The sequence below is a fragment of the Harpia harpyja genome, chromosome 3, assembly GCF_026419915.1.
Source record: "Harpia harpyja isolate bHarHar1 chromosome 3, bHarHar1 primary haplotype, whole genome shotgun sequence".
In the NCBI taxonomy this organism is placed as follows: Eukaryota; Metazoa; Chordata; class Aves; order Accipitriformes; family Accipitridae; genus Harpia; species Harpia harpyja.
Window position 1 is genome coordinate 46,992,364 of NC_068942.1, and position 10,140 is coordinate 47,002,503.

Sequence of the window (10,140 nt, forward strand, 5' to 3'; positions counted from 1 at the left end):
AGTGATGCAGAACAACCGGCTTAGAAGTACGATCAAAACTAGAGTTATAACTGGCTTCTTTTTGACATGTCTGAGATCATTTGGGCCCAGAATTAAACTTTCTATACTTTGAAGGAAGAGAGGAACAGACAGTACAGGCACAGGAGAACAGAGACTTACAAGATGAGATTGTTAGGATATTGTACTGCAGTACTGCAGTTAAAATGACATTTCCTCTCCTTTCTTTGTAGGCCTGGATACACATTTGTAGCCTAACAGCTGCATACTATTTTTTCTCACTGTTGGATGGGGACTGTCTCAACCACAGCATTTTATGTTGTATTTCACATTTTAATTCCACTGCAGCTTAAAAACAGCTTAGTGTAGTCTATTTGAATCTGATTTTGAGAATAGCTGTTTTACTTGAGTTATGACAAATTGTCTCCTACGGAACCCAGGGCATCAAGTAGATAACTCTGAATGGAAACAAGCCCTATATCTTTAACAAAGATTGGCAGAAACTATCTGCTTTGAATCCCTGTTCTTAAATAAACCAGCAAATAACAGAAATAGTTCTAGAAGTCTCCACAAAGCTTCACTTCAATCAATAGCCACAGAATTTATCTTTAAAAAACTCTCTAAGAATGACAGCATTGCAAAATACGATTAAAAATAAAAATGAAGGTATCATCTGAGATCCAGTAATGTGACAGTGTAAGATGCCATTGCCATTAAAAACAGCATAAGACACACTATTAAAATGTGAATGAGGAGGAGGCAACTCTCCATATTAAGTGCAGAGAGGTGCAAAGAATCCCATAGCAACAGACCAAAATAGGTGGGTTCTACAAGATGCAGACAACATCTGGAAGTTCCCACACAGCCCCTTCGCAGCTCTCCCTCCCCTTTTTGTGGGGACAACCTAGATGGCAGATGTATAGGAGCAGGTACACAGCAAAAAAAAAAAGATAATAAAAGAGACAGGAAGAAGAATAATTTTATTTATGGATCTTCCAAATCTGTATCTCATGGAAGTGAACCATGTCAAGAACAGAATATGTAGCCTATAATGTGAAAATCAGATTGCTTAAAGACTTATTTCCCTTACTTAAAGAAAAAAGCTCAGCCTGCAAGTTATCTATACAATTTTTTTGAATGCAAATTGGAAAAACTGTAGCCAAAAAAGGAAATATTGCAAAATACAGATACAAAAGAGTAAACAGAGTAAACAGAAAGGATAAAAATGGAGCCAGATTTAAAAGGATAAAAATAGAACCTAATATCTCCTCATGATTTAGAAAAGTGGTAAAATTTTTATCATGTCATAGCCAACACTTGCAGAAACCAAGTAGAAGTTTAAAAACTAGTCAAATCAAAACTGCCTGAAGATTTACCATTTTTTTCTCTTGACAGGCTTCAACAAAGAAAATAAGAACATGGTAACTAACCAACAAGAAAGAGCTATGAAGACAGGGCTAAGATCTGTACAAGATTAAGCTGTAGAATAGACACAGAGGATTTTGCATGTTAAGGCACTGTGGCTAACATTTAGTGAAAAGAGGAAAATATCCCAGAACTTGTTGCTCACTTAACAAGTTACTCCTGATTAACAGCAAGAAGCAGGTCTAAAATGAAGAAACCAGGATGATGCTTTGTTGCTTTAATAATAGTAGACTTCTGATGTTCATTGTGCATAATGCCTATTATGACTATATTACTAAAAAGGCTGCAGGGATTCAACACTGCTCATTGTGAACAAGTATGGCTGATTCTTAAATTGATTTAATTCACTTACAGCTTCTCTTCACAGCTGTAATAATTTCATGCAAGCAATGGCAAGCTCAAAGACATTGCAGATGTGAGTTCTCTCAAACAGTCAAGCAATGTAGTAGTCTAGGATATTTTCAGTACATCTAGGGTATTTTTATCAGCAGCGACAAATGCTAAAGGAAAGAGGAAAATAATGGGTCTGGCAGCAGTATTAAAATGGTGCCTTTTTTTTCATGTTCCTACCGATTACAATCTTATCCCTTAAATTATCAGTGTTTGTAACATTTTAATTTTAGTCTAACTGAAATCCTGTTCTCATTTATATTATATCACATCATATTGTGCTGTTTGTCTAAGCAACATCCTGCAGAGGTGAACTCAACTGCTTAGTTAATCTATGCTGATATAGATGTTTGTTTGCTTGGTTCACACGCACAAAAGTTGTGTGTGTCCCAAAAGGTCTCCATTTTTCCAACAGTATTAGCTTGGTCTAAAAAACTGTATTATCTCTACCTACATGTTTTGCCACAGCATCTGCATTTTAATTGCTGCTTCATAGTTTCTTTAATCTCACTGTATTTACGAATACAAGAAATATATCCTGGGTACTGTGTCTTTCTCAGTGTTCTTCATTAATCAGTAAGCTTTTTCATGAGACAGCTCTGCTCTCATTGACTTCACTAGGAGGAAATCTGAGCTCATATGTCTCCTCCGCAAATTGTACAGTGCAGGTCTTTCTAAAGTCTCTTCCCTGGAAATGCCTTTTCTCCCACATTCTCTCTCTTATCATGCTTGTTCCCCCTTCTGGTACCTAAAATTATGTCCTTTTTGGGATGGGATGGGAAAATGAATTTAGGAGTCTGTCTGGTTATTCTAAATACAAAAAAGGAAAGAGGAAAAGGAACAGCTGGTTTACAAACCTTTCATTTTCAATAGCTTAGGCTTGGTTACTCAAGCACAGAAAAAATATTCTCCCAAGAAATCATATTGAGAAAAAAGTTCCAGGCATTCTGTTGTTTCCAGCTGGGCTTAATGTGCCTTATAAGGAGAACTCATATTTTCTTAGGCAGAACCTCTCTCAAAGACATGTTGGAAAAGGTAAGGCCATAAATCTGTGTCAGGTCCAGATGTGCAAGATTCTGGTGCCTAAAAGTCACCCCAGCTTATTTTTATAAATGCTTCCATGGTTTGTTTAGGCTGTTTAAAGTAATGCGTGTACATTAGAAGAAAATCACTCAATGTATATCTGGTAAACATGTGATGTATAAACTGTACATAAAAGGCACAGAGTTCAGGACCAGAAGCTGTGGCTCAAACATTTGTTAGAGAATTTTGCTCACAGGTGATAAAAACAGTAACAAGCAGAGTCTCCTGCTATTTGACCTTGTAGAATTTAAGCTATCTGTGTACATCTCCGTACAACCATGTGTATGTATCCTCCATGACAGCTTCTGAACAGCTGAACACAGAATACAGATGCAGTTTTCATGACTTTTCTGTTTATCATTACCCCCAAGGAAATATGTCTTTCTCACTACACAAGATATTCAGAACAGTTTAGAATTTTTCCCTAACATAGATGCTTAATGTTGAAAGTAGGATCTTTTTTTTCAGTTAGAACCATTAAATTTAATAGATCATTTTCAACTACATACAAAATTTATAGACACACATATATACTTCCTTTATTCCTTCAGGCCAGTTTGTTTCTGTTACTCACATTCCAGGTACTTGTTTTCCTGTACTTTCACATGCTTAATTTGATACCTCTCTTCTTGATATCTCTCTGATATCTTTCCAGTCTCTTTCTGTCTCTATATTCTTTTCTCCTCTGCATCTTAGTATCACCCAGTCCCTTAAGACATTAACATTTGCTTTCACCACTGTCAACAAGTAATTTTTTTTCAGTACCATATGTCATTAAAATTTGTAACCTTTTTCTAAAATTCCTGGCATACCTTTATTTCCTTTTTCCCCTTAATAGCATTAGATAAAACTGTTCTTCATCACCTTTTTAAATATCGCTCCTACCTATTAACAAACCAACTGATTAATTTTAGTTGGAGGCTGGCCTACTCATTACTCTTTCAAAAAATAAAATAAAATAAAATAAAATAAAATAAAATAAAATAAAAAGTAAAAGTTTGACTACTTCTTACAAATATATTTTACATGAAAAATTATAAGTACCATAAATCAGTGACCTCACCCTAGTGTTCAAAATTTCCTAAGGGAAATGAATACAATGTGTTTATGAAGTGTTTAGAAAAATATTCAGGCAATCCAACATAGTGCTGTCATTCTTAGATGCCTGAATTAAACTAGTTATACGCTTTACACAGTATGTAAAAACATACTTGTTGAAGAGACACAAAGAACTTGGGAACAGTTACTTGAAATCAAAATCTAGGCTTTGGACTTCTATTATTTGGGATTACATCAAGGTCAGCTATAAGTTCTGACTAAAAGAAGCAATTGTTCAAATAGTAGAAAGCAGCCAGTACAATTTTTACAATGTTCATAGTAATACTGTGACACTGAGCCCTGCTATAAACAGGAGCTATGTGGCATGAAATTTTCCATGAGTATCCTAGGAAAAAAAACGCAGCAGTAAACATCATTAGTCAAGCGAGACCTACACGTCATAAGCAATAGGCAAGAGTCCAGGAAGGCCACAAGGTTAAAATGCTTTGTTTGAGTAATTATAGGATTTGAAGGATTAGGCTGAACCAAAAGATTTAAGGACATGGAAGGATTAAAGGGAGAAATAAATAAATTAGATTGAAGAGAATGAAAGTATAGCAGGCAGCACAAAAAATATATCACATTCAGTAAAGTGTTTGAAACAAGAATTGTTAAGTAAAATAGTTGCAATTGAAGGCAACATGATTTTGCTGCATTTGTTTGCTATTCAGTAACTGAATCTGCAGAGACAAATATTTTCAAAAAAAGATCTGTATGCTTCTGAGATTAAAGACCTAGCAAAATAAGCACATATTTGAGGTGAAATGTCTTAGCTGACTTCTTTGTATACCAGAACGTAAAGTCATTATGTACTCTGTAGCTGCTATGAAAGTGTAATCCCAGTATACAAACCATGGGTGACATCACACCCACCACAGCCTGTTACTAAAATCTGAAGATTCTTGCTATACAGATGGAAAATGGATTCCAGTCTTTGCCTTACGCCACCTTGAGTTACAACATTTTACAAAGCTCACAAAGCTTGTTTATTTTAAAAGGCTACTGCCCTTGTAAGCTATTAGTAGTGAGAATTAACTCACTATATTTGTTGCAAAGAAAATCTACAGGCTCTGTTTCTTGAATATTGTGGATGAGAAAAATTATTCAAGGGTTATGATGCCTGGGTGATCCATGGCTCATGAGGCAGGAAGTTGCTAGAAGATAAAATAACCACAAGATAACCACAGGTATACAACAGTAAACATATATGAATAAAGGGTGGGGTTTTTTTAATGAAACAGTCACAATTGCAAGAGAATATCAATTTCAGCAAGAGAATATCAATTTCAGCAAAGCTATGCAAAGAGAATAAGGTATGAAAAATAGATACCAGCTTTTATTTGGAGTTACTTCAGCATACCTTAATGACACCTCTCTTTTCCTCTTTTTTTGATAATCTTTAAAAATAAACAGCATCTGGGCATCTCAGTAAGGATGTCTGAGAAGTTCAAGAGACTAAGAAAAAGGATGAAACGGTAAGGGGGAGCAGGCAGAAAGAAGAATCAGTTACCGAGAAAGAGAATAAAATGAAGGAAGAGGAAAGTGTTAAGCATGTAGATGCATAAAGAAACCGGACAAAGGATTCAAAACACAAAGCTAAGACAAGGGAGAACAGATGAACAAAACGCCGATTTTCTAAATGGCTTGTTTCTTGCTCTTCCACCTTTTTAAAGACACACGCGACCTCAACTAGGACAGTATTACTGGGTTTGACTGAACTGTACTGCTCGGCCTAACGAAAGCCCACTGAAACTTACACCACAGCCGGGTTTCCGACCTGCCGGGCTGCTGGGGGGGGCCGGGACGCCCCAGCCCCTCCGCCGCGCCCCCGGCCCCGGGCCCGGCGGGACAGGGCGGGGACGGCCGGTGTGTTGGCACCACCTCCTGGTCAGCGGCAGGAAGGCAGGAAAACCAACGTTTAAAACTAATTCTCCATTCATTCTTACAGGACACGGCACGGAACACCGACACTTCTATGCGAAGGCGAACGCAAACTGTATTGCTATCATCTCGTCGTAGTCTTAATTATGGGTCTGAAACTACGATAATTGTCATTCAGATGTCTGACTTCAAACAAAACCGAACAGTGTTAGCAACCCAGAAAATCAGATCCTAAGTTCTTCACGCATTTTCTTAAAGCTCTTTATTAAGGCCTAGGTGTTTAGTTTCTCTCAAAATTACCACCCTAAAAGCATAGCTTTGCTTCAGGAACATTAAAGAAAGCCCTAAAGTGGTTAGTATTAGCTTTCGATTTCCATATTAAAATAAAAGATTATAGTTACAAATAATAATTTTCAATATAACCTTTTTTTGAATATTACAGTAAGGGCTTTTTCTTTCTCTGTTAAGTGGCTATTTAACTTGTTTTTTTTCATTCAGATAGCAAATTGCTTCAGAAGATTACAGAAATTCAGACGCTAGCCCAATTCACAGATTCTGTAATTACATCTGACTTTATTTCTAACATAGGAAATGGATGCAGTGTTCAGAAGTGCTATGTTACAAAGAATTTCAACTTGGCATACTGATTTGTAACTTATCATTCATTAAGTCAGCCTGAGCTCACCTGTCTCAGATTGCAATAAGGCAAAAACTTCATACATTTGAATAGAGCATCTCTTTCAGCTGAACTATGTCCTATTCAAGTATTGCCATCATATGCCAACCAGAAATATTATTGATGGATATTTGAATTTTGAAGACCAGTAGGGTTCTGGAAGATGTTGATATCTGCTTTTCCACATCACAGAAAAATCAAGTCACTTTTCTTACAAGCTGCTGTAATTTTCAGCCATGAATTATCAGTTGTTTGCTTTTAAAAAAAACTAGCTTTCTATAAACTGAATATTACCAGTGAAACAGCATCTCCTGACAGCCCACACTGACAAATTTCCCTATCGTCCCTTCAGGGTGCTGAGGCCTGACTGTTAGGTTTCTAGTGGGATTTTTGTCCTCATGTTCATTGGAGCTGTTTGCGGTGCAATCATTCTCACAGTGGGTTTGTTGGGTTTTTTTAATTGTAAAGCTGTTCACCAGTAGCAGGGATGGCTACTGATTTCTCTCATATGCGTCACTGACCAGACACCAGATGGTGGAAATATTCTGTTCCTACTAATCTGGCCCAGAGTTGGTGATTCAGAGGTGAAAAGCTTTATCTCATTACTAACTGCCTGAGCCATCCTGTCTCCAACCTGCAGGCTAAAGATTAAACAGTTAATAGTCCTGAAGTAAATACCACCCCTTCAAATATCCCATCTACTATACATCCCAAACATCTACTGGGCAGATCTAGGAGGAGATCCATAAATGTCAGTACACTTTGTTGAATGTAAATTCTACCCAAGGAGGAATAAAAAAGAAGAGAGGCTGGTAAAATAACAGCATGAATTGGGATAGTACTACTTACACAACAGCTAGAGGGAAAAGTCTACTGCAGATAAAGTATCAGGAAAAGTAAAAAATACAAGTAAGCTGTTTGTGAGAAATGCAATCTGGAAAAAGGAGGGGGGGCATCATAACAAGGAAATGCAAACACAGATGAAAGGCAGAAAATATTAAGATGCAACTCCCTTCTGCAGGTTTCAGAAAAAAATCAGAGTATCAGTATAACACTACACAGTCATAACACCTTAATCAGTTCTGAACAGTAGAACTAGTTTTTTTCAGTTCATTTATCGATCCTACCCTTATAATTTTCTTTGCATCTGCACAAGTACTTTGCTTTGCTGCACATTCAAGCTTTTAATTTTTATACATTAGACTTCTATGTTGCATCTAAAATACCAAAATTTCTATTTTCCACCATAAATTGCCAGAGGAACTACTGTTATATTTGTGAAGATGACACCAAAGATATAATCTGGAGTTCAAGGTAACTGCAAAGGAAACAACTCAAAGAATTCCTGAGATTGTCTATATCCAGACTCAATCACTGAAATAATTTAAAAATGCAAGTGTGTTTAATACCAATATAAAATTTGAAAATATGAGAACACAAGAGGAAGGAGCTAGTAGGTTATTTTTTATATGTAGATACGTTTACATTTCTGTATGTTAGATCTGCATATATTTGGATCTATATTCTTTCACTCCTGCAGAAAAACATGATTCAGATTACATATCATGATCTTATAAAATCCTATTATGCCATAATTACCTTATCTAGTTAGACTCTTTTACCCATCTGGAAAATTTGACTATTCAAACCTGTCAAGCAGTGCACAAAGAACTCATTTACAAGGGAACCATGAAAGTAACTGTACAAAATCTGCCCTTGAGAAAGAGGAAAGGGTAAGCATAGCTCCTTGGTGCTATCTTAGATGTCCTAGTGTTCATTTCTCACTTCATGTTTCATACAGCTTCACTTATGGCAGGTACAGAAAGTCATGCAGTATATGTAAGTGCTTGGTTGGTTTTATTTCTGATAACCCACTTAATTCATTTACAACTATGATGTCTCTAAGGACTGAAAATACCCCATCTTTTGTCCATAAAGCCATCCTATCACATCAGGCTATGTGTTATAGTAATAGTAGTAAAAAAGCATTGTTCTAAGGTAGATTACATAGACTGGAATCTCTCACAGGTAATTGTTGTCCTTGAAAATACATAATTAGGCCTTGCCAAAAATTTTAAAATATTAAAAATTCCCCAAGTATACACTTTTCTATATTAGAACTGCAGCTAAAATTGTCTGAGGTTTGAATTTATTGCAAGTAATTATTTAAAAAGCATGACATTGTCTTTCTTCAGCTTCAATAATAAGATTGATGTAGCTAGCTCTTCTGCCAAAATCTCCTGTTTATACCAGTATAGCAAATTTGGCTCAAAAGCATTAAAATAAGCAATGTTAGAGAAGTATCAATTTCTTAATGCAAACTTCTAACACGTTAAAAGCATCCTACAAGTGTGGTAGACTGGCACTCCTCTATCAGCCCTGTGCAGAAGCCGCAGCATTAGATCTTTCCTCTACCAGTCAAATTTACACAAATTAAAAAAAAAACCAACATGAAAAGGAACATGGAATTGGACAAGAAAGTTTCAAAAAAGAATATGAATTTTCAGTACCTTGCAGTTATTACAAGAAACTCTGATTTTTTCTTTAATTTAGAGAAGACCGCAGCAAAAAGTAAGTTAAAAGAAAATAGGCTAAGGAAGATATTTAGAAAAAGTTTAAGGAAGCTTAGCTAAGACGACTCTTTTTCCAGGCCCAGATAGAAATGTAAAACAGGCGAGAGTGTGCATATCAAAAACAGAATCAAAGGAAGTGGGAATTCTTAATGGAAATGTCTGCAACTGAGCCCTGGGATGGTTAACCTGTTAATATCAGCAGCTAGATGGTCTGTGGTCATTGCTACGTAGCCAGGGTATAGCTTGTGTGCTTCTGGAAATGGAACTGGGCCCTTGACATAAATTACATTACTATTACAAAATTTGCCCCCTATGTGGACTTGCAGAACAGCTTCTTTTCAGAAGAGGTATTTAATAACCAGGCCCAGTAACAAAAATATTATTCTGTTTGGCAGCCTTGACTGAACAAACCAGTTGCTCTGCCCTTTAACAGCTAAACATAAGATCACATCACGTAAGAAGAACTTCTGCCATTTCTGCCACTGTCTAGCGTCAGCATCCAACTTAGCCACATTTAGCTGGCAACCTTCTAAAAACCATTTGGTATCTTACTATATGCTCCTGACAAACTTCACAGGAAAGGTCTGTTTTGGAAAGCCCAAGCATTTTTAAGTGTGCATCATCTGGTAATTGTCACGTTCTCTAAAACAACCTATCATTTGTTTCCTTTGATAAATTTTTTTGTCAGCACGCACAGCTCAAAGAAAATAATTTTTAAAAACCCTTATCGACCATATGTACCTGGATATCCACAGCTGAAGTGCTCAGATGAGTAAGAGAACCATGTGTATATTAAACACTATGCACACAGGACAGCTTGAACTGAAACTGCAACATCTGCAAAACTGAAGGTAAAAGGTCATCACATTAGGATGATTAAGCAAACAGAAAGGCTATCCTGCAATAGGAGACTAAGACTGTAAGGCTAGCAAAATGAAATTGTTGAGAGGATAAAATTATTCTCTTATGGCAAACAGACATGATAGAGGGTGAGAACTGTTTAAACTGTAGGGCAAT